At 39.3% G+C, this 22856-nt stretch overlaps 1 protein-coding gene across 4 annotated transcripts in view; it reads left to right on the top strand.

Annotated features, from left to right (window-relative positions):
- Positions 1 to 22856, top strand: part of CYREN (cell cycle regulator of NHEJ) — a 98815-nt gene that overhangs the window by 16937 nt on the left and 59022 nt on the right. The gene's annotated exons all lie outside the window — the stretch shown is intronic.

Genomic DNA, 22856 nt, shown 5'->3' with positions numbered 1-22856 from the left:
AACTAGTGAACATAGTTTGCCCCCAGAAGTCAAAAGGAAAGAAGAGGAGGGAAAGAATGATAGATGGTCACTTAGACTTAGACCTTCAGTTTTGCAAAAGTTATTTTGAGAGTTGGCTGGAAAGGAGGCTAAGTTTTCTCGGACTTCACCTCCATCCCCACACAGGAGGATGCGGTTCTTACCTGGAGAGTTTGTAACGCATATGAAATGGCTTTGTAACTCACTAAAATAACTCAAAGAAAGCAAATCACAGGCAAACTGAGTAGCAGGTGCTATGGGGCCTCTCCCTCCATCCCTCAGAAAGTGAATCTTTCCCTGGTCACTCTTAGGGGGGTGCTGGCTGAGGCCTGATGCTTCCTGGTGGGCGGGATGCTGCAGGAAGGGGCCGAGGTCGCTGCTCCTTTGTGTTCTCTGCTCTGCCAGGATCTTGGCTGTTAGTACCTGCACCTCCCTACTGCTGCTGAGTGGGCAGAAGATCTGTGTCCTCACAGAAGAGCTGGGGATCGGGGGCGTCCCCTCCCAAAGTCTATTCAAGTCTAGATTTTTGGCTGATAAAGTTAAGTTGTATATTGGGACTCAGAAAATGAGGCGGCCCCAGTGGCCCAGCCCAGGTCACAAATCTAAACCCAAGTCAGCCTGCCTGGGAAACACCTGTCAAGGAACCCTAACATACACCAATCACAGTCTTCCAGCAGCCTGAGCCAGCTCACCTTCCCCAGGAAACAGGACCTGCTGGCTACGAGGTCGAGGCTTCATCATAAGCCACGTTGCCTCTTCTAACACTCTGTCCCACATCCCTAGAAAGAATGCTCCACCGCTTGTGAGGCGCCACGCTCCCTGGATCTGTGGATTGTTTTTCCTTGAACGAAGGAATGAGTAAACTCATTACTAAATTATTTCAGTTCTGTCATTTTGACAGGACTGAGACAGCTGAGGTGGTGTGAGCCTAGGGGTATAGAATAAAGCCCTGCAAAAAGTCTCAGTTTCTGCGAGAACATACTGTGTATGCATATGTGAAGATTAAACTTCCAAAGATATTTATTATATTAATTAATTCACCTTAAGCTGTAGTTCACTTGAAGAGGCCTAAGGCAGGCTAGAGTCACTGAGGTCATTGCAGTGTCCAGCTCCCAAGGAGAAATAACTGAGGGGGAAGTGGGCCCAATAGAACAGAATGGCAGGGGTACTGGATGGACAGCTCAGAGAGCAGAATGTCTCAGAAAAGCCATGTATATGAAGTTAATACACCGTAAAATTGGTGTTATAATTCAGTGGAAGAAAGGGTTTTCCATTGACTAATGCTGAAGCAATTGATTAGTTAAAACAAAAGAAAACTATTTTAGGGCCTCATCTCACTCCACATACCAAAATAAATTTCACATGGATCCGATAGTGAAGTGTAAGGAACAAACAGACAAAAGAAAAAAAAAGATCTAGAAAAAAGTAAATATTTGATTTATGAATGAGAAAGAATGCTCTGAGCTTAAAAGCAAATTGAAACTACAAAGAAAAAAGCAGTACAGATTTAACTGTTAAAATATACATTTTATACAACAAAATGTAAAATTAAAAGTCAGTGATCGTGGAGGGCTTTCCTAGTGGCACAGTGGTTAGGAATCTGCCTGCCAGTGCAGGGGACACGGGTTCGAGTCCTGGTCCAGGAAGATCCCACATGTCACAGAGCAACTAAGCCCGTGCGCCACAGCTACTGAGCCTGCATTCTAGAGCCCGTGAGCCACAACCACTGAGCCCTTGCACCACAACTACAGAAGCCCACACGCCTAGAGCCTGTGCTCTGCCACAAGAGAAGCCACCACACCGCAACGAAGAGTAGCCCCCGCTCGTCACAACTAGAGAAAGCCAGAGCACAGCAAAGAAGACCCAATGCAGCCCCCCCAAAAAAAGTCAGTGAGTATGGAAAAATATCTGCAACAAACATGAAATGGTTAATATACCTAATATAACAAATGTTCATGCAAACAGATAAGAAAAACATTAATCTCCATAAAAATGGACAAGGCATATGAAGAGATATTTCACGTAAGAAGGAATGCAAAATAGTTAACTGTAAAAGCTCTTCTGTTTATTTGTACCCTCCACCACATGTGTGAGGGTTTTTCCCCACCAAGGAAGTTTCTGTGACACCTGGATGTCCTATAATTTAACTTAATTCTGACACTATCTACCTGGAGATAGCATCAGATCCCACAGGTTAAGGGGTCAGTGCCACAAGCCGAGCGCTGCCCCCCGCAGTGCAAGTCTAGGATAACTTCGAGTTTCCCATGACCCCCTCCTTGGGTTTGATTAATTTGCTAGAGTGGCTCACACAGAACTCAGGAAAACAGCCACTTACTAGAATACTCATTCATCATAGGAGGATACAACTCAGGAACAGCCACCCAGAAGATGCCTAGGGCAAAGGGTGGGGGGAAGGGTCGTGGAGCTTCCATGCCCTCTTTAGGCCTGTCACCCTCCTGGCATCTCCGTGTGTCCACCAACCCAGAAGCTCTTGAACCCTGTACTTCAGGGATTTTTATGGAGGTTTCATTACGTAGGTATGATTGAATCATTGGCCACTGGTGATTGAACTCAGTCTCCAGCCGCTCTCACCTCCCTAGAGGTTGGGGGCTGGGGTGGTGGTTTTCCCTGGCAGCCCGCCCCATTCTTAGCGACTTGCCAAAAGTTAACAACTCAGATGTGGTTGAAAAGGGTTTGTAATGAATAAAAAAAAGACACCTTTACCTCTGTTATCACTAAGGAAATTACAAGGGTTTTAGGAGCTCTGTGCCAGAAATGGGGACAGAGACCAAACACATATTTCTTATTATAAAACACTCTATCACATTAACTAACATGAAAAAAAGTCTATATACCTCATGTAATGTAATCAAAGATATGCCAAGTAAAATAACCTATAAGTTTCCCTATTAAAACTGCAGCTAAAAACACTGATATCAAGAGTGCAGTAAAACTAGCATTTTCATATAATGATGGTGGATGTGAAAATTCCTAGAAACATTCTGGGAGGCAATATGGCAAAAGGCACTGAAAACCCTAAAAATCATCATACCTTTTGGCCAAGTAATTCCACTTATGAGTCTACCCTAAGGCAGCAATCAGAAATGCAATCAATGATTTATATACAGGAATGTTCATCATAGTATTACTTTGGCAAAAAATGAGAAGCAACTTGAATGCCCAACATTAGAATCAAATTATGACATATCAAGATACTAAAACTCTATGCAGCCTTTAGAAGAACCAGGTCTGAAATCACACTTTATAGTATAACTGCAAGAAAAAGACTAAGGAATTTTTCTAAAATGTTCATGTTTGCCCTGATATCTCTGGCATGGGTAAGAGTTCCTTTCTTTTTACATTAAAAATATTTCCAGAATCATGTGTTATATTTATGTAAAAGTGAAATTTAGAAAACCAACAATCTTAGTGACTAGATAAAGCAGGGGGTTAGCTGGAAAGAGTGTTGAGAAAGGGGAATATACAAAATCAAAAGGAGAACGTCATGTGCACGGATTCGGGACTTTGGGAGAGATGAGGTTTAGGAAGAAGGTACTGAAAAATGCATTTCAGCCGTCATGAGGGAGGGAGGAAGGGTAAATCACATAATACATGTATTTATCTCTTCCCAAAGAGCCTTTGATTTTACAGGTGAAGAAGCATATTGGAAATTATTAGGAAAATAGCCCACATTAAAAAAAAATCTTTTAAGATCACCAACTGAACTAAAATCCCGCCATGAATTTCCATCAAGGTGTGAAAAGCAATGTCGTCTAATAACACAGGGTCTGAAAATCTCTTGTCTTCTTTCTGAGTCAAGAACACAGGTCTTTCTGACAATCTTAGTCCACAGTGCGTATTTTAAGAACTCATAGTGTTTCCTGTAACTACCAGTTTAGCTACTGCGAGTCAGTGATCTGCTTTTGTTTGGTGGCCTATTTCTGATGAAGAATCCACTTCATGCGTCACAAACCATTATTTGTACAGACTCGGTGCAAGACCCTGCTGCCCACAGTTCTCCCCTGCATTTCTAACCAGTTATACTGACATTACCTGCACCCCTTCTGAGGCCAGAGTCGCACAGTGATGCTGCAGGGAGTAGGGAGAAGGAGGGAAGAGCAGAGCTCACGAAGGTGGGTCTGTATGGGGGGGAAGGTCCCCAGATCCTCACTACCAGTCGTTTCCCCAGGCCCATGGCTAGAATGCAGGGTCTGAGAGGAAAGCTGACTTGTCTTGCAGAGAGGCAGGCGTCTGGGCGAGCTGTGGGGCATGTAGGGTAGGTACTTACCAAAAAGAAGATGCAGAACCCACAAAACACTCATAAAGAGGAGGAGCAGGAAATCATGTTCGCTTGATTCTTCTCTCTCGCTGCGTCCTAATGTCAGGTTCCAGAAACGAGGCCGGTGGAGACTGGAACGATGCAGCCCCGAGCATAAGCCCCGAGCTTATGACTGGCTGGCAGGCGCAGTTGTGCCTAAGTAAACAGCTCTCTGAACTTTGTCACATTTGTGCTGACTGATGACACTATCCCCTAATTTCACTTTCATTTCTTGCCGGTGGCTCCTGACTTTTCAGAAAGAAAGAATGTAAACAACATTGTTGTTCCTCAAACTGGCCACTTTACCCACACCTGAACCAACCAACCAATAGACTTAAAGAGGCAGGCAAGTGTCTTGATTATATCACACCACAATTCCAGAAAGGAAACTGGCCAAGACACTCTCAAAACTCCTAATGTTTTAAACCAAGATAAATACAACCTAGAATCTTACTAAGAAGGGACCCTCAAGATCATCTGGTCTGAGATCCCAGACTGAGGTCACCACTGGGGAAGAAGTTATACAACTGTCCCCTCCTTTTCGGAAATCAGCCTTGTAGGATGACTGGGTATCCCTGGACACAAAACCTTGTCGTCTTAGTGTCCTCACCAGGGTGTTTAGGCCCATGCTGGAACAGCTGGAATATCTTATTTCAAAATAAGAGCAGACCGGAGCTTTTATTTTTGTAATCATAGGGGCTCCTAGCCAGAGTTTAAAAATTGCTTTCTATGCTCACATGACCAGCTGGAAATTCCAATTTGGGGTTAAGCTCGGTTAAGTCAGTAGACAGCTACCTAGTAATATTGCTGAATCCTTCAGGGTTCCTCTTCCCCTCCCTGGCCTTCCCTCAAAGGAGTTCTTTGAACTGCTACATTTTTTCCCCTTTGTAGTTCTTTTAAACTCAAACCCTAGAAAGAGGTGATGTAGGTGATGTGATCTAATAGGAAGGAAGAACAGAAACTCTGGGATCAAGGAGCTCTGCTACAGATTAGTAAATTATTTAACCTCTCTGAGCATCAGGGTCTCATGTATAAAATGGAAACAATACCTACTTTGCATGGCTGTTGTGGAAATTGGAGATAATGTATGAAGGTTCTTAGTACAGTACTGGGCACACAGTAATGGTAGCTGTTATTAAAAGCAGAATTTCTGAATATCTTGTCTAGCCTTCATAATAATGCCTTCAAGGCAGAGATAAAATTAATTTTTTGGTACTGGTATAAACTAGTCACGCTGAAACCCGAACACTGGTGAATGAAGTGACACAATATAGAAGAGATAGAAGTATACATTTAAGAATTTTATTTCAAGTTAGAATGCACATAGTTTTTAAAGAGTCAAGAATTTGTCAAAGTTTGTTATAGAAAACTAGTCCCGCACTAGCACCTTCTTCTTCTCCAGGGTAAGCACCTCGTCTGTTTTACCTGATTCTTTAGGTATTTACCTCTGCTCTGTAAGTAACATGCTGATAATGGTACTTCTTGATTTCTCAGTTTCTGGCATAATCTTTTGACTCTCAACTGTAGAAGATGAAGATGTAGCTTTCTTCTTCCTGACCCATGTGCCACAAGTCCTAATTCCCTCTTCCAAATTGGTTATTATTTTGTTTAAATTGGTACTCAGTGTCTACAATATTATAACTGTGTAAATACCATATATAGTAGCTGAGCCACACAGAAAATGATAATTTCTTTCATTTCCTGCATAATTTTTTGTCTTTTTCTGGAGATGATACTCACCTTAACTTTTTGTTTGTTTGCGTGGTTTTCTGTGTACTTAACACTAACCCAACCCTTAAATCTTCATAATATCTTTTTTCAAGGAATTTGTAGGCATGGTACTTGATCTCTTCCCAAGATAGTTTCCCCTGGAGCCTTCCCAACAAGTCTGGGCTGATACACAGCTGTCATCCTGGTATTTCATTTCACTACCACCATCCTGGGGTTCTCATTGCCTCTGTCCAATGTTGGATCTCATATTTCCTGTGTCAGAAGCTTTTCTTGATCTATTCTTTTTTTTTTTTTTTTTGGCGGTACGCGGGCCTCTCACTGCTGTGGCCTCTCCCGTTGCGGAGCACAGGCTCCGGACGCGCAGGCTCAGCGGCCATGGCTCACGGGCCCAGCCGCTCCGCGGCATGTGGGATTCTCCCGGACGGGAGCACGAACCCGCGTCCCCTGCATCGGCAGGTGGACTTTCAACCACTGCACCACCAGGGAAGCCCTCTTGATCTATTCTTTATTCTATTCTTAAATTTGATCAAAGCTAGAAGAGTATAGAATTTTAGGTTAAAAATAATTTGCCTTTATAATTTTGAAAGTCTTGTTCCATTCCATCTAGCTTTCACTAGAAGTTGAGAAGTTTAGAGCCATTCTGCTTTCTAGCTTCCAAAATGGCCTCTTCTCCTAGTCTCATCCTTGTAGCTTTGTCTTAAAATATAAAATTGTTATTTTAGTAGGTTTCTGAGAAGGAGCATGTGTGTCCTTCTCAAAAGGATTAAAAAAAAAGGATAAATATGTGTCTAAATATGTGTCCAGTTTGCCATTTTTTACTGAAAGTCTAATTTTTTTTTTTTAAACCCTTGGAGTGCTCTCTTTAGCTGTCTCTTTCACTGGTTCCCTCTGACAACATAGTGGTCCTCTAGTAGAGTTTGTCACTCTTACCAAGCTACTAGCCTCCTCTTAATTGCTAACCCCCCAAATCTCTGTTGTTTTTGACAGCACCCTTAGGCTTGAGCTTCTCCACATTCTGTTCCAAACAAATCAGTATAGGCAGGGAGAACTTCAGAGCTCTTAGTTCTTATGGAATGCCTCTCCTCCTGGGGCAAACTCTCTGAGCCACAGCTGTGGAGCTGGGGGTGGAGGCAGCGATCCACTTCTAGAGCCACACCTCTGCTTTTTGAGTGTGGTGCTGGGTAGGGCGGTAGCCGCTGGTCTTTTTACCCTGCATGGAACCTCCACCCTATGAACAAGCTTGGGCAAAGGTGACTGGGACTCCAGCTTCTTGGCCTGCTGTATCTGGGGAAGAGCCTTTGTCTTGTCCTCCACCCAGCCCTCTGGTTGGGTGGAGGACAGGAGGCTCTGACCTCTTTCTTGGTTGTACTTTCCTGGAATTTAGCCTCTGAAATAAAGGTAGGGGCATGAGAAATGCTAGCAGCCTGCCTTGCCTGGGGAGATACCATAGCCCTTGACTGGGAGCTGTGGGAGTGCTATTCCTGTGTCCTTGGTCACACACTTGGGAGAGTGGAGTTTCCCTCATGCTGAACTGGGGTGAAGGGAGAAATGGGTTGTGGCTTAAGTGCCACAAACTCTCACTGCTCTTACTGAGATTTGGTAGATTTTCTTGAATAAATGTTTCTTCGCTTGTTGTGTGCCCTTAGGACAATTTCTAAAAACTTTAATTTTTTTAAAAAAAACCAGTTTTGGTATTCTCACTGGGGAGTGGATGGAGGATTTTCTCAGGTTGCAGTTCTAGAACTGGATTTGTGCCCCTTTATTGTTTTTTAAAGGGAAAAGTTTTAACTTCATATAATCTAAAGACATTAGATAGCAAAGAGTATCATGAACAAATGCGAAATGACAAATTTCAGAAAATTACAAAATAAGAAACAATAACACAATCAGGATATTGCCATAGATATAGTCAGGATACAGAACAGTCCCCTCATGTTTCCCTTTTACTGTCATACCTACTTTCCTCCTTCCTCATCCCCTCCTTAATTCCTGCCAATCAGTCTGTTGTCCAAATTACATAATTTTGTTATTTCGAGAATGTGGTTACCATATGTAACCTTTTGCGATTGGCTTTTTTCACCCAGCATGACTCTCTGGAGACTCATCCAGGTTGTTTTGTGTATCAGTAGTTCATTCCTCATTATTGCTGAGTAGTAGTTCATGGCATGGATGTACCAGTTTGTTTAATGATTCATCCATTGAAGGACATAAGGATTGTTGCCATTTTATCGCTGTTACAAGTAGAGCTGCTATAAACATTTGTGTGTAGGTTTGTGAACATAAGTCTTCATTCCTCTGGGATTAATGCTCAGGAGAGCTATTGCTGGGTCATATGGTTGTTATATATTTGGTTTTAAAGAAACTGCCAAGCTATTTTCCAGAGTGACTGTACCATTTTAAATTCCCACCAGCAGTATGTGAGTAACCCGGTTTCTTTGCATCCTCATCGGCATTTGGTGCTCACTATTTTTTATTATAGCCATTCTGATACGAGTGTGGTGATATCTCATTGTGGTTTTAATTGCATTTCCCTAATGGCTAATGATGTGGAACATCTTTTCATGGCTTATGTGCCATCTGTATATTCTGTATGGTGAAATATCAATTCATGTCTTTTGCCCATTTTCTAAATGAACTATTTGTTTTCTTACTGTTGAGATTTTTTTCCTACTTGTGTGTTTTATGTTATTTTTTTATTATTATTTTATTTTTATTTTTTAAATTGAAGTATAGTTGATTTACAGTGTGTTAGTTTCTGGTGCACAGAAAGTGATTCAGTTATACATATATATATTGTTTTAATCTTTTTTATTATGGTTTATTACAGAATATTGAATATAGTTCCTTGTGCTATACAGTAGGACCTTATTGTTTATTTATTTTATATATAGTAGTTTGTATCTGCTAATCTCAAACTCCTAATTTATCTCTCCCCCACTCCCTTTCCACTTTGGCAACCGTAAGTTTGTTTTCTGTGTCTGTGACTCTAGTTCTCTTTCATTTGTATCATTTTAGATTCTACATATAAGTGATATCACATGGTATTTGTCTTACTCTTCCTGACTTCACTTAGTATGATAATCTGTAGATCCATCCATGTTGCTGCAAATGGCATTATTTCATGATTTTTATGGCTGAGTAATATTCCATTGTATATATGTACCACATCTCCTTTATCCATTCATCTATTGATGGACATTGGGTTGCTTCCATGTCTTGGCTGTTTTAAATAGTGTTGCTCTGAATATTGGGGTGCATGTATCTTTTCAAATTAGACTTTTCTCTGGATATATGCCCAGGAGTGAGATTGCTGGATCATATGGCAGCTCAATTTTTAGTTTTTTAAGGAACCTCCATACTGTTTTCCATTGTGGCTGCACCAATTTACATTCCCACCAACAGTGTAGGAGAGTTCCTGTTTTCTCCACACCTTCTCCAGCATTTATTATTTGTAGGCTTTTTTGATTAGTATGTGTCTTGGTGTGTTCCTCCTTGGGTTTATATTGTATGGGACTCTCCGTGCTTCCTGGACTTGGGTGACTATTTCCTTTCCCGTGTTAGGGAGGTTTTTGACTATAATTTCATCAAATATTTTCTCGGGCCCTTTCTCTTTTTCTTCTTCTTTTGGGACCCCTATAATTCAAATGTTGGTGCATTTAATATTGTCCCAGAGGTCTTTGAGGCTGTCCTCATTTCTTTTTGTTCTTTTTTCTTTATTCTGTTCCATGGCAGAGATTTCCACCATTCTGTCTTCTAGGTCATTTATCTGTTCTTCTGCCTCAGTTATTCTGCTATTGCTTCCTTCTAGTCTATTTTTAATTTCAGTTATTGTATTGTTCATCTGTGTTTTATTATTTGTAGACTTTTAAATGATGGCCATTCTAACTGGTGTGAGGTAATACCTCATTGTGCTTTTGATTTGCATTTCTCTAATAGCATAGTTGAGCATCTTTTCATGTGCTTATTGGCCATCTGTATGTTTTCTTTGGAGAAATGTCTATTCAGGTTTTCTGCACATTTTTTGATTTGGTTGTTTTTTTGATATTGAGCTGTATGAGATGTTTGTATATTTTGGAAATTAAGCCCTTGTTGGTTGCATCATTTGCAAATATTTTCTCCCAGTTTGCATGTTGTCTTTTTGTTCATTGTTTCCTTTGCTGTACAAAAGCTGATAAGTTTAAGTCCCATTGTTTATTTTTGCTTTTATTTCTATTGCCTTGGGAGACTGACCTAAGAAAACATTGCTACAATTTTATGTCAGAGAATGTTTGGCCTTTGTTCTCTTCTAGTAGTTTTATGGTGTCATTGTCTTATATTTAAGTCTTTAAGCCATTTTGAGTTTATTTTTGTGTAGGGTATGAGGGAGTGTTCTAACTTCATTGATTTACATTTGGCTCTCCAGCTTTCCCAACACCACTTGCTAAAGAGACTGTCTTTTCTCCATTGTATATTCTTGCCTCCTTTGTTGAAGATTAATTGACCCTAGGTGTATAGATTTATTTCTGGGCTCTCTTTTCTATTGATTCATATGTATGTTTTTGTGCCAATACCATACTGTTTTGATAACTGTAGCTTTGTAGTATTGTCTGAAGTCTGGGAAGGCAGTACCTCCAGCTTTGTTCTTTATCCACAGGATTGCTTTGGCAAGTCTGGGTCTTTTATGGTTCCATATAAATTTTAGGATTATTTGTCCTAGTTTTGTCAAAAATGTCATGAGTAATTTGATAGACATCACATTAAATCTGTAAATTGCTTTGGGTAGTATGGCCATTTTAACAATATGAATTCTTCCAATCCAAGAGCATGGAATATTTTTCCATTGCTTTGAATCATCTTCAGTTCCCTTTATCTATGTTTTATAGTTCTCAGTGTATAGGTCTTTCTTCTTCTTGGTCAGGTTTATTCCTATGTATTTTTTTTTTTTTTTGATGTGATTCTAAATGGGTTTTTTTTTTTTACTTCTGGTACTTCATTGTTAGTGTAAAGAAATGCAACCGATTTCTGTATGTTAATCTTGTATCCTGCTACCTTGTTGAATTTGTTTATCAGTTCTAATAGTTTTTGTGTGGAGTCTTTAGGGTTTTCTATATATAGTAGCATGTCATCTTGCATATAATGACAATTTTACCTCTTCCTTTCCAATTTGAATATCTTTTATTTCTTGTCTGATTGCTGTGACTAGGACTTCCACTATTATGTTGAATAGAAGTGGTGAGAGTGGGCATCCTTGTCTTGTTTCAGATTTTAACAGGAAGGCTTTCAGCTTTTCACCGTTGAGTATTATATTGGCTTGGGTTTATCATAAATGGCTTTTATTATGTTGAGATATGTTCGCTTTGTACCACTTTGGTGAGAGTTTCTATCATGAATGGATGTTGAATTTTATCAAATGATTTTTCTGCATCTATTGAGATGATCGTGTGCTTTTGTCTTTTCTTTTGTTGATGTCGTGTATCACATTGATTGATTTGTATATGTTGAACCCTCCTTGTGACCCTGGGATGAATGTAGCTTGATTATGGTGTATGACATTTTTTATGTGTTGTTGGATTTGTTTGCTGATATTTCGTTGAGGATTTTTGCATCTACATTCATCAAAGATATTGTCCTATAATGTTCTTTTTCAGTAGTGTCTTTGTCTGGTTTTGGTATTAGGGTGATGGTGGCTTCATAGAATGACTTTGGAACTGATCCATCCTCTTTGATCTTTTGGAAGAGTTTGAGAAGGATCAGTGTAAGTTCTTCTTTGTACATTTGGTAGAATTCCCCTCTGAAGCCATCTGGTCCTGGACTTTTGATTTCTTCTTCTTCTTCCTTTTTTTTTTTTTTTGGCCACACAGTGCAGCTTGTGGGATCTTAGTTCCCCAACCAGGGATCAAACTTGGGCCCACATGTCGAAGTGATAGCACCAAGTTCTAACCACTGGACCACCAGGGAATTCCTATCTATTTCTTCTTGATTCAGTTGTGGTGGGCTGTATGTTTCTATGGACTTGTCCATTTTTTTCTAGGTTGTCCAATTTGTTGGCATACAATTGTTTATAGTATTCATTTATGGTTTCTTTGTATTTCTGTGGTATCAGTTGTTATTTCTCCTCTTTCATTTCTTATTTTGTTTATTTGGGTCCTCTCTCTTTTCTTCTTGGTGAGCGTGGCCAGAGGTTTGTCAGTTTTGTTTACCTTTTCAAATAACCAGCTCTTGGTTTTATTGATTTTTTTTTTCTTTTTTGTTTCTATTTTATTTATTTCCTCTCTGGTCTTTATTATTCTCTTTCTTTTGCTGACTTTTAGGTTTTGTTTGTTCCTCTTTTTTCTAATTCTTTTAGGTAATAGGATAGGTGTTTATTTGATCATTTTTCCTGATTTTTCTTGTTTTCTGAGGAAGGCCTATATTGCAATGAACTTCCCTCTAAAGACTGCTTTTGCTGCATCCCATAGATTTCGTATGGTTGTGTTTTCATTGTAATTTGTCTCAAGGTATTTTAAAAATACCTATTTGATTTCATTGTTGACCCATTGGTTTCTTTTGTAGCATGTTGTTTAGTCTCCATGTAATTGTTTCTTTCTCATTTCTTTCTGTGGTTGATTTCTAGTTTCATACCATTGTGGTCAGAAAAGATGCTTGAAATAATTTCTATCCTCTTAAATTTGTTGAGCCTTGTTTTGTATCCTAGTATGTGGTCAGTCCTGGAGAATGTTCCATGTGCACTTGAAAAGAATGTGTATTCTGTGTGTGTGTGTGTGTGTGTGTGTGTGTGTGTGTTTGGATGTAATGTCCTGAAAATGTCAATTATGTCTAACTGTTCTACTGTATCATTTAGAATCTCTGTTGCCTTATTGGTTTGATGTTTGGAAGATATGTCCATTGATGGCAGTGGGGTATTAAAGTATCCTATTATTATTGTATCCCTGTCAATTTCTTACTTTATGTCTGTTAGTATTTGTTTTATGTATTTAGGTGCTCCTATGTAGGGTGCATGTATGTTAAAGAGTGCAATATCCTCTTCTTGTATTGATCCCTTTATCATTATATAATGTCCTTTATTGCCTTTCTTTATAGCCTTTGTTTTAAAGTCTATTTTGTCTGATATGAGTATTGCTACCCTTGTTTTCTTGTCATTTCCATTTACATGAAATTTCCTTTTCCATCACCTCACTTTAATCTGTGTGTGTCTTTCACCCTAAAGTGAGCTTTTGTAGGCAGCATATTATAGGTTATGTTTTATTATTCAGTCTGCCACTCTGTGTCTTTTGATTGGAGCATTTAGTCTATTGACATTTAAGCTACTTTTAAAAAAGATTTTCTATTATTTATTTATTTTTGGCGGCATGCGGGATCTTCGTTGAGGCACGTGGGATCTTTCGTTGTGGCACGCAGGCTTCTCACTAGTTGTGGCGTGCAGGTTTTCTCTCTCTAGTTATGGCATGCAGGCTCCAGGGTGAGTGGGCTCTGTAGTTGTGGCGCGCGGGTTCGAGAGTGCATGGGCTCTGTAGTTTGCGGCACGCAGGCTCTCTAGTTGAGGCCCAGGAGCTCAGTAGTTGTGGTGCGTGGGCTTAGTTGCCCTGCGGCATGTGGGATCTTAGTTCTCTGACTAGCGATCAAACCCACGTCCCCTGCATTGGAAGGCGATTCTTTACCACTGGACGACCAGGGAAGTCCCTAAGGTAATTATTGATAGTTATGAATTTACTGCCATTTTAAACCTTGTTTTCCAGTTGATTTTGTATTTCTTCTTTATTCCTTTCTTTTTCTTTTTGTTTTTCCTTTTGGGGTTTGATTGTTTTCTTTTATATTATGCTTTTGCTCTATTCTTTTTGGTTTTTGTGAATATATTTTATGTTTTTGATTTGTGGTTACCCTGATTTTCAAGAATGTTAACCCATTACTATATCTACTTGCTTTAGACTGGTAGTCATATAGGCTCAAATACAATCTCAGAAAAAATCTACATTTTCTTACTTCTCTCCCCCACATTCTATGATTTTGATGTCCTCTTACATCTTCATATTGATCCTTTTGCTATTCATTGTAGTTATAATCACTTTCACATATACAAATTAAAAAAATTTTTTTCTATTTAATCTGTATACTGGCTTATTTAAGTGATTTATTTTCTAGTTGTGTTTATCTCTTTCCTATAGATTCTTACTTCTTTTCTATTTAGAGAAGGTCTTTCAATATTTCTTTTAGCATAGGTTTAGTATTATTCTAATTTTTGCCTGTCTCAGAAATTTTTTTTCCCCCTTTGGATTTTAAATTTTTCTTTCTTTCTTTTAACATCTTTATTGGTATAATTGCTTTACAATGTTGTGTTAATTTCTGCTTATGACAAAGTGAATCAGCTACATGCATACATATACCCCCATATCCCCTCCCTCTTGCGTCTCTCTCCCACCCTCCCTATCCCACCCCTCTAGGTGGTCACAAAGCACTGAGCTGATCCCCCTGTGCTATGAGGCTGCTTCCCACTAGCTATCTATTTTACATTTGGTATTTATATATGTCAATGCCACTCTCTCACTTCATCCCAGCTTATCCTTCCCCCTCCCCATGTCAAGTCCATTCTTTATGTTTGCATCTTTATTCCTGTCCTGCCCCTAGATTCTTTAGAACCTTTTTTTTTTTTAGATTCCATATATATGTGTTAGCATATGGTATTTGTTTTTCTGACTTACTTCACTCTGTATGACAGACTCTAGGTCCATCCACCTCACTACAAATAACTCAATTTCGTTTCTTTTTATGGCTGAGTAATATTCCATTGTATATACGTGCCACACATCTTCTTTATCCATTCATCTGTTGATGGACACTTAGGTTGCTTCCATGCCCTGGCTATTGTAAATAGAGCTGCATGAATATTGTGGTACATGACTCTTTGAATTACGGTTTTCTCAGGGTATGTGCCCAGTATTGGGATTGCTATGGTAGTTCTATTTTTAGTTTTATAAGGAACCTCCATATTGTACTCCATAGTGGCTGTATCAATTTACATTCCCACCAACAGTGGAAGAGGGTTCCCTTTTCTCCACACCCTCTCCAGCACTTATTGTTAGTAGATTTTTTGATGATGGCCATTCTGACCGGTGTGAGTTGATACCTCATTGTAGTTTTGATTTGCAATTCTCTAATGATTAGTGATGTTGAGCATTCTTTCATGGGTTTGTTGGCTATCTGTATATCTTCTTTGGAGAAATGTCTGTTTAGGTCTTCTGCCCATTTTTGGATTGGGTTGTTTGCTTTTTTGATATTGAGCTGCATGAGCTGCTTGTAAATTTTGGAGATTAATCCTTTGTCAGTTGCTTCATTTGCAAATATTTTCTCCCATTCTGAGGGTTGTCTTTTGGTCTTGTTTATGTTTTCCTTTGCTGTGCAAAAGCTTTTATGTTTCATTAGGTCCCATTTGCTTATTTTTGTTTTTATTTCCATTTGTCTAGGAGGTGGGTCAGAAAGGATCTTGCTGTGATTTATGTTATAGAGTGTTCTGCCTATGTTTTCCTCTAAGAGTTTTATAGTGTCTGGTCTTACGTTTAGGTCTCTAATCCATTTTGAGTTTATTTTTGTGCATGGTGTTAGGGAGTGTTCTAAATTCATTCTTTTACATGTAGCTGTCCAGTTTTCCTAGCACCACTTATAGAAGAGGCTGTCTTTTCTCCACTGTATATTCTTGCCTCCTTTATCAAAGATAAGGTGACCATATGTGTGTGGGTTTATCTCTGGGCTCTCTATCCAGTTCTGTATTTCTGTTTCTGTGCCAGTACCATACTGTCTGATTATTTTAGCTTTGGAGTATAGTCTGAAGTCAGGGAGCCTGATTCCTCCAGCTCCGTTTTTCTTTCTCAAGATTGCTTTGGCTATTCGGGGTCTTTTGTGTTTCCATACAAATTGTGAAATTTTTTGTTCTAGTTCTGTGAAAAATGCCATTGGTAGTTTGATAGGGATTGTATGAATCTGTAGATTGCTTTGGGTAGTAGAGTCATTTTCACAATGTTGATTCTTCCAATCCAAGAACATGGTATATCTCTCCATCTGTTTGTGTCATCTTTAATTTCTTTCATCAGTGTCTTATAGTTTTCTGCATACAGATCTTTTGTCTCCTTAGGTAGGGTTATTCCCAGGTATTTTATTCTTTTTGTTGCAGTGGTAAATGGGAGGGTTTACCTAATTTCTCTTTCAGATATATCATCATTAGTGTATAGGAATGCAAGAGATTTCTGTGCATTAATTTTGTACCCTCCTACTTTACAAAATTCATTGATTAGCTCTCGTAGTTTTCTGGTAGCATCTTTAGGATTCTCTATGTGTAGTATCATGTCATCTGCAAACAGTGACAGTTTTACTTCTTCTTTTCCGATTTGGATTCCTTTTATTTCTTTTTCTTCTCTGATTGCTGTGGCTAAGACTTCCAAAACTATGTTGAATAATAGTGGTGAGAGTGGGCAACTTTGTCTTGTTCCTGATCTTAGTGGAAATGGTTTCAGTTTTTCACCATTGAGAACGATGTTGGCTGTGGGTTTGTCATATATGGTCTTTATTATATTGAGGTAAGTTCCCTCTATGCCTACTTTCTGGAGGGTTTTTATCATAAATAGTTGTTAAATTTTGTCAAAAGCTTTTTCTTCATCTGTTGAGATTATCTTATGGTTTTTATCGTTCCATTTGTTGATACGGTGTATCACATTGATTGATTTGCATATATTGAAGAATCCTTGCATTCCTGGAATAAACCCCACTTAATCATGGTGTATGATCCTTTCAGTGTGCTCTTGGATTCTGTTTGCTAATATTTTGTGGAGGATTTTTGCATCTATGTTCATCAGTGATATTGGCCTGTAGTTTTCTTTCTTTGTGACATCTTTGTCTGGTTTTCATATCAGGGTGATGGTGGCCTCATAGAATGAGTTTGGGAGTGTTCTTCCCTCTTCTATATTTTGGAAGAGTTTTAGAAGGTTAGGTGTTAGCTCTTCTCTAAATGTTTGATAGGATTTGCCTGTGAAGCCATCTGGTCCTGGGCTTTTGTTTGTTAGAAGATTTTTAATCACAGTGTCAATTTCAGTGCTTGTGAATGGTGTGTTTATATTTTCTGTTTCTTCCTGGTTCAGTTTTGGAAGGTGGTGCTTTTCTAAGAATTTGTCCATTTCTTCCAGGTTGTCCATTTTATTGGCATATAGTTGCTTGTAGTAATCTCTCATGATCCTTTGTATTTCTGTAGTGTCAGTTGTTACTTGTCCTTTTTCATTTCTAATTCTGTGATTTGAATCTTCTCTCTTTTTTTCTTGATGAGTCTGGCTAATGGTTTATCAATTTTGTTTATCTTCTGAAAGAACCAGCTTTTAGTTTTATTGATCTTTGCTATCATTTCCTTCATTTCTTTTTCATTTATTTCTAATCTGATCTTTATAGTTTCTTTCCTTCTGCTAACTTTGAGGCTGTTTTTGTTCTTCTTTCTCTCATTGTTTTAGGTGTAAGTTGGTTGTTTTTTTGAGATCTTTCTTGTTTCTTGAGGTACGAGTGTATTGCTATGAACTTCCCTCTTAGAACTGCTTTTGCTGCATCCCATAGGTTTTGGGTCATCGTGTTTTCATTGTCATTTGTTTCTAGGTATTTTTTGATTTCCTCTTTGATTTCTTCAGTGATCTCTTGGTTAGTTAGTAGTGTATTTTTTAGCCTCCATGTGTTTGTATTTTTTAGTTTTTTTCCTATAATTGATATCTAGTCTCATAGCATTGTGGGCAGAAAGGATACCTGATACTATTTCAGTTTTCTTAAATTTACCAAGGCTTGATTTGTGACCCAAGATATGACCTATCCTGGAGAATGTTCCATGAGCACTTGAGAGGAATGTGTATTCTGTTGTTTTTGGATGGAATGTCCTTTATATATCAGTTAAGTCCATCTTGTTTAATATGTCATATAAAGCTTGTGTTTCCTTATTTATTTTCATTTTGGATGCTCTGTCCATTGGTGAAAGTGGGGTGTTAAAGTCCCCTACTATGATTGTGTTACTGTCGATTTCCCCTTTTATGGTTGTTAGCATTTGCCTTATGTATTGAGGTGCTCCTATGTTGTGTGCATAAATATTTACAATTGTTTTATCTTCTTGTTGTATTGATCCCTTGATCATTATGTAGTGTCCTTCTTTGTCTCTTGTAATAGTGTTGTAAAGTCAATTTTGTCTATGAGAATTGCTACTCCAGCTTTCTTTTGATTTCCATTTGCATGGAATATCTTTTTCCATCCCCTCACTTTCAGTCTGTATGTGTCCCTAGGTCTGAGGTCGGTCTCTTGTAGGCAGCATATATACGGGTCTTGTTTTTGTATCCATTCAGCCAGTCTATGTCTTTTGGTTGGAGCATTTAATCCATTTGTATTTCATTACAATACAGTTATTGATAATTATTGATTACCAATCAATTGGTAATACAGTTAATTAATAATTAGTATAATTACCAATTAATTGGTAAGTAACATAATCACCAATATAATTATTGGTAATTATTGATATGTATATTCCTATTCCCATTTTCTTAATTGTTTTGGGTTTGTTTTTGTAGGTCTTTTCCTTCTCTTGTGTTTCCTGCCTAGAGAAGTTCCTTTAGCATTTGTTGTAAAGCTGGTTTGGTGGTGCTGAATTTTCTTAGCTTTTGCTTGTCTGTAAAGGTTTTAATTTCTCCATCGAATCTGAATGAGATCCTTGCTGGGTAGAGTAATCTTGGTTGTAGGTTTTTCCCCTTTCATCACTTTAAATATGTCCTGCTAGTCCCTTCTGTCTTGCAGAGTGTCTGCTGAAAGATCAGTTGTTAACCTTATGGGGATTCCCTTTTATGTTATTTGTTGCTTTTCACTTGCTGCTTTTAATATTTTTTTTTGTATTTAATTTTTGATAGTTTGATTAATATGTGTCTTGGCGTGTTTCTCTTTGGATTTATTCTGTATGGGACTCTCTGCACTTCCTGGACTTGATTGACTATTTCCTTTCCCATATTAGGGGAGTTTTCAACTGTAATCTCTTCAAATATTTTTTGAGCCCCGTTTTTTTCTCTTCTTCTTCTGGGACCCCTATAATTTAAATGTTGGTGTTTTTAATGTTGTCCCAGAGGTCTGTGAGACTGTCCTCAATTCTTTTCATTCTTTTTTCGTTGTTCTCTTCTGCGGTAGTTATTTCTACTATTTTATCTTCTAGGTCACTTATCTGTTCTTCTGCCTCAGTTATTCTGATATTGATTCCTTCTAGAGAATTTTTAATTTCATTTATTGTGTTGTTCATCACTGTTTGTTTGCTCTTTAGTTCTTCTAGGTCCTTGTTAAACATTTCTTGTAGTTTCTCCATTCTATTTCCAAGATTTTTGATCATCTTTACTATCTTTACTCTGAATTCTTTTTTAGGTAGACTGCCTATTTCCTCTTCATTTGTTTGGTCTGGTGGGTTTTTACCTTGGTCCTTCATCTGCTGTGTGTTTTTCTGTCTTCTCATTTTGCTTAACATACTGTGTTTGGGGTCTCCTTTTCACAGGCTGCAGGTTCGTAGTTCCCATTGTTTTTGGTTCTCTCCCCAGTGGGTAAGGTTGGTTCAGTGGCTTGTGTAGGTTTTCTGGTGGAGGGGACTGGTGCCTGCATTCTGGTGGATGAGTCTGGATCTTGTCTTTCTGGTGGACAGGTCCGCGTCCAGTGGTGTGTTTTGGGGTGTCTGTGACCTTAGTATGATTTTAGGCAGCCTCTCTGCTAATGCATGGGGTTGTGTTCCTGTCTTGCTAGTTGTTTGGCATGGGGTGTCCAGCACTGTAGCTGGCTGGTCATTGAGTGTAGCTGGGTCTTAGTGTTGAGATAGATATTTCTGGGAGAGTTTTCGCCATTTGATATTACATGGATCTGGGACGTCTGTGGTGGACCAATGTCCTGAACTCAGTTCCCTCACCTCAGAGGCACAGGTCTGATGCCCAGCCGGAGCACCAAGACCCTGTCATCCACACGGCTCAGAATAAAAGGGAGAAAGAAAGAAAGAGAGGGAGAGGGAGAGGGAGGAAAAATAAAATAATAAAAATAACAAAAAAATAGTTATTAAAAATAAGAAAAAATAAAATGTAATAAAAAAAGGAAGAAGAGAGCAACCAAACCAAAAAACAAATCCACCAATGATAAAAAGTGCTAAAAACTATACAAAAAAAAAAAAGAACAAAAAACCGCACAGACAGAACCCTAGGACAAATGGTAAAAGCAAAGCTATACAGACAAAAGCACACAAAGAAGCATACAGATACACACTCACAAAAGGAGAAAAAGGAAAAAAAAAAAACCATTGCTCCCAAAGTCCACTGCCTGAATTTTGGGATGATTTGTTGTCTATTCATGTATTCCACAGATGCAGGGTACATCAGGTTGATTGTGGAGCTTTAATCCGCTGCTCCTGAGCCTGCTGGGAGAGATTTCCCTTTCTGTTCTTTGTTCTCACAGCTCCCGGGGCTCAGCTTTGGATTTGGCCCGCTTCTGCATGTAGGTCGCCTGAAGGCGTCTGTTCCCACTCAGACAGGACGGGGTTAAAGAAGCAGCTGATGAGGGGTCTCTGGCTCACTCAGGCTTGGGGGAGGGAGGGGTATGGACTGCCGGGCAAGCCTGCAGTGGCAGAGGCCAGTATGTTGTTGTAACAGCCTGAGGTGTGCTGTGTGTTCTCCCGGGGAAGTTGTCCCTGGATCATGGGACCCTGGCAGTGGCGAGCTGCATGGGCTCCCAGGAGGGGAGGTGTGGAGAGTGACCTGTGCTCGCACACAGGCTTCTTGGTGGCTGCAGCAGCAGCTTTAGCATCTCATACCCGTCTCTGGGGTCCGCGCTGATAGCCGTGGCTCGCGCCCATCTCTGGAGCTCATTTAGGTGGTGCTCTGAATCCCCTCTCCTCGTGCACCCTGAAACAATGGTCTCTTGCCTCTTAGGCAGGTCCAGACTTTTTCCCGGACTCCCTCCCGGCTAGCCGTGGTGCACTAGCCCCCTTCGGGCTGTGTTCACGCAGCCAACCCCAGTCCTCTCCGTGCGATCCGACCCAAGCCCGAGCCTCAGCTCCCAGCCCCACCCACCCTGGCGGGTGAGCAGACAAGCCTCTCGGGCTGGTGAGTGCTGGTTGGCAGCCATCTTCTGTGCAGGAATCTGCTTTGCCCTCTGCACCCTTGTTGCTGTGCTCTCCTCCGCGGCTCCGAAGCTTCCCCCCTTCCGCCACCTGCAGGCTCCGCCCGCGGCTTCCTAGTGTGTGGAAACCTTTCCTCCTTCACAGCTCCCTCCCACTGGTGCAGGTCCCATCCCTATTCTTTTGTCTCTGTTTTTTCTTTTTTCTTTTGCCCTACCCAGGTACGTGGGGAGTTTCTTGCCTTTTGGGAAGTCTGAGGTCTGTTGTCAGCATTCAGTAGGTGTTCTGTAGGAGTTGTTCCACATGTAGATGTATTTTTGATATATTTGTGGGGAGGAAGGTGATCTCCATGTCTTACTCCTCCACCATCTTGAAGGTCCTCCTGTCTAAGAAATTCCTGATCCCTTCTATTCTAAATTATAATCTTGCTGGGTAGAGTATCCTAGGTTATAGGGTTTTCCCTTTCAGGACTTCGAATATATCATGCCACTCCCTTCAGAGTATCTGCAGAGAAATCAGCTGATAGTCTTATGGGAGATTCCTTGTAACTGAGTTCTCTTTTTATCTTGCTGTCTTTAGAATCTTTTCTTTATCTTTTAACTTTTGCCATTTTAATTATGCTGTGTCTTGGTGTGGGTCTGTTTGTGTTCATCTTGTTTGGGACCCTCTGTGCTTCCTGTACCTGGATATCTGTTTCCTTCTCTAGATTTCAGGAAGGTTCAGCCATAATTTTTTTCAAATACATTTTTGATCCCCTTTTTTCTTTCTTCTCCTTTTGGCATCCCTATTATGCATATATTGGAACACTTTAGATTATCCCATGGGTCTCGTATACTGCTTTTTTTTAATTTGTCTTTCTATCTGCTTTTTGATTGAGTGATTTCCATTATTCTATCTTGCAGATCAATTATTCATCTGCATTATTCAGTTTGCTATTTTATTGCCTTTAACTCAGCTTTTGTCTTGGCAAATGCATTTTCTAATTTTACTTGGTTACTCTTTATAGTTTCTAGTTCCTTTTTACAGTAATCTGCATTTCTATCAATAGCCTTTCTTAATTCCTTCAGTATTTTTATTATCTCCTTTTTGAACTCAGAATCTAATAGACTAGATAGATCTATTTCATTGTTCTTTCAGGGTAAATTCTCTTGATATTTTAATTGGGAGTGGTTCCTCTGCTTCTTCATTTTACTTATAGTCCTCTGACTCTGTGAGTTTAGAAGAAGCAAATATCTATTGTGGTCTTGAATGGCTGTTTTTATGTGGGAGCATCCTGTGTAGCTTGCATGAGTCTAATATTTTAGGTTTGAGGGCTGTTTTTAAATTTTTTCCAATATTATAGCTTGTTTTTTTTCCTCTTAATGGGTCTTTCAAAGGGCAAACGCTGTTATTTTGATAAATTCCAACTTATCAAGTTTTCTTTTATGGATCATGCTTTTTGTCCAGCTCTAGATTCTGAAGATTTTCTTTTTTTCTAAAAGTTTTATAGGTTCATGTTGTGCAGTTAAGTTCTATGATCTATTTTGAGTTATTTTTTTGTTTAAGGTATGAGTTTAGGTCAAGGTTCATTTTTTTGGCCTGTGGATGTTTAATTGCTGCAGCAAGATTGGTTAAACAGGCTTTTTCTGCTCCATTGAGTTGCTTTTGCTTTTTTGTCAAAACTAGTCAAGGATATTT

This window comes from Tursiops truncatus, chromosome 9, assembly GCF_011762595.2.
Source record: "Tursiops truncatus isolate mTurTru1 chromosome 9, mTurTru1.mat.Y, whole genome shotgun sequence".
NCBI classification, from domain to species: Eukaryota; Metazoa; Chordata; class Mammalia; order Artiodactyla; family Delphinidae; genus Tursiops; species Tursiops truncatus.
Note: the sequence above shows the minus strand (reverse complement) of the source record. Positions and strands in the feature narration are given on the sequence as shown.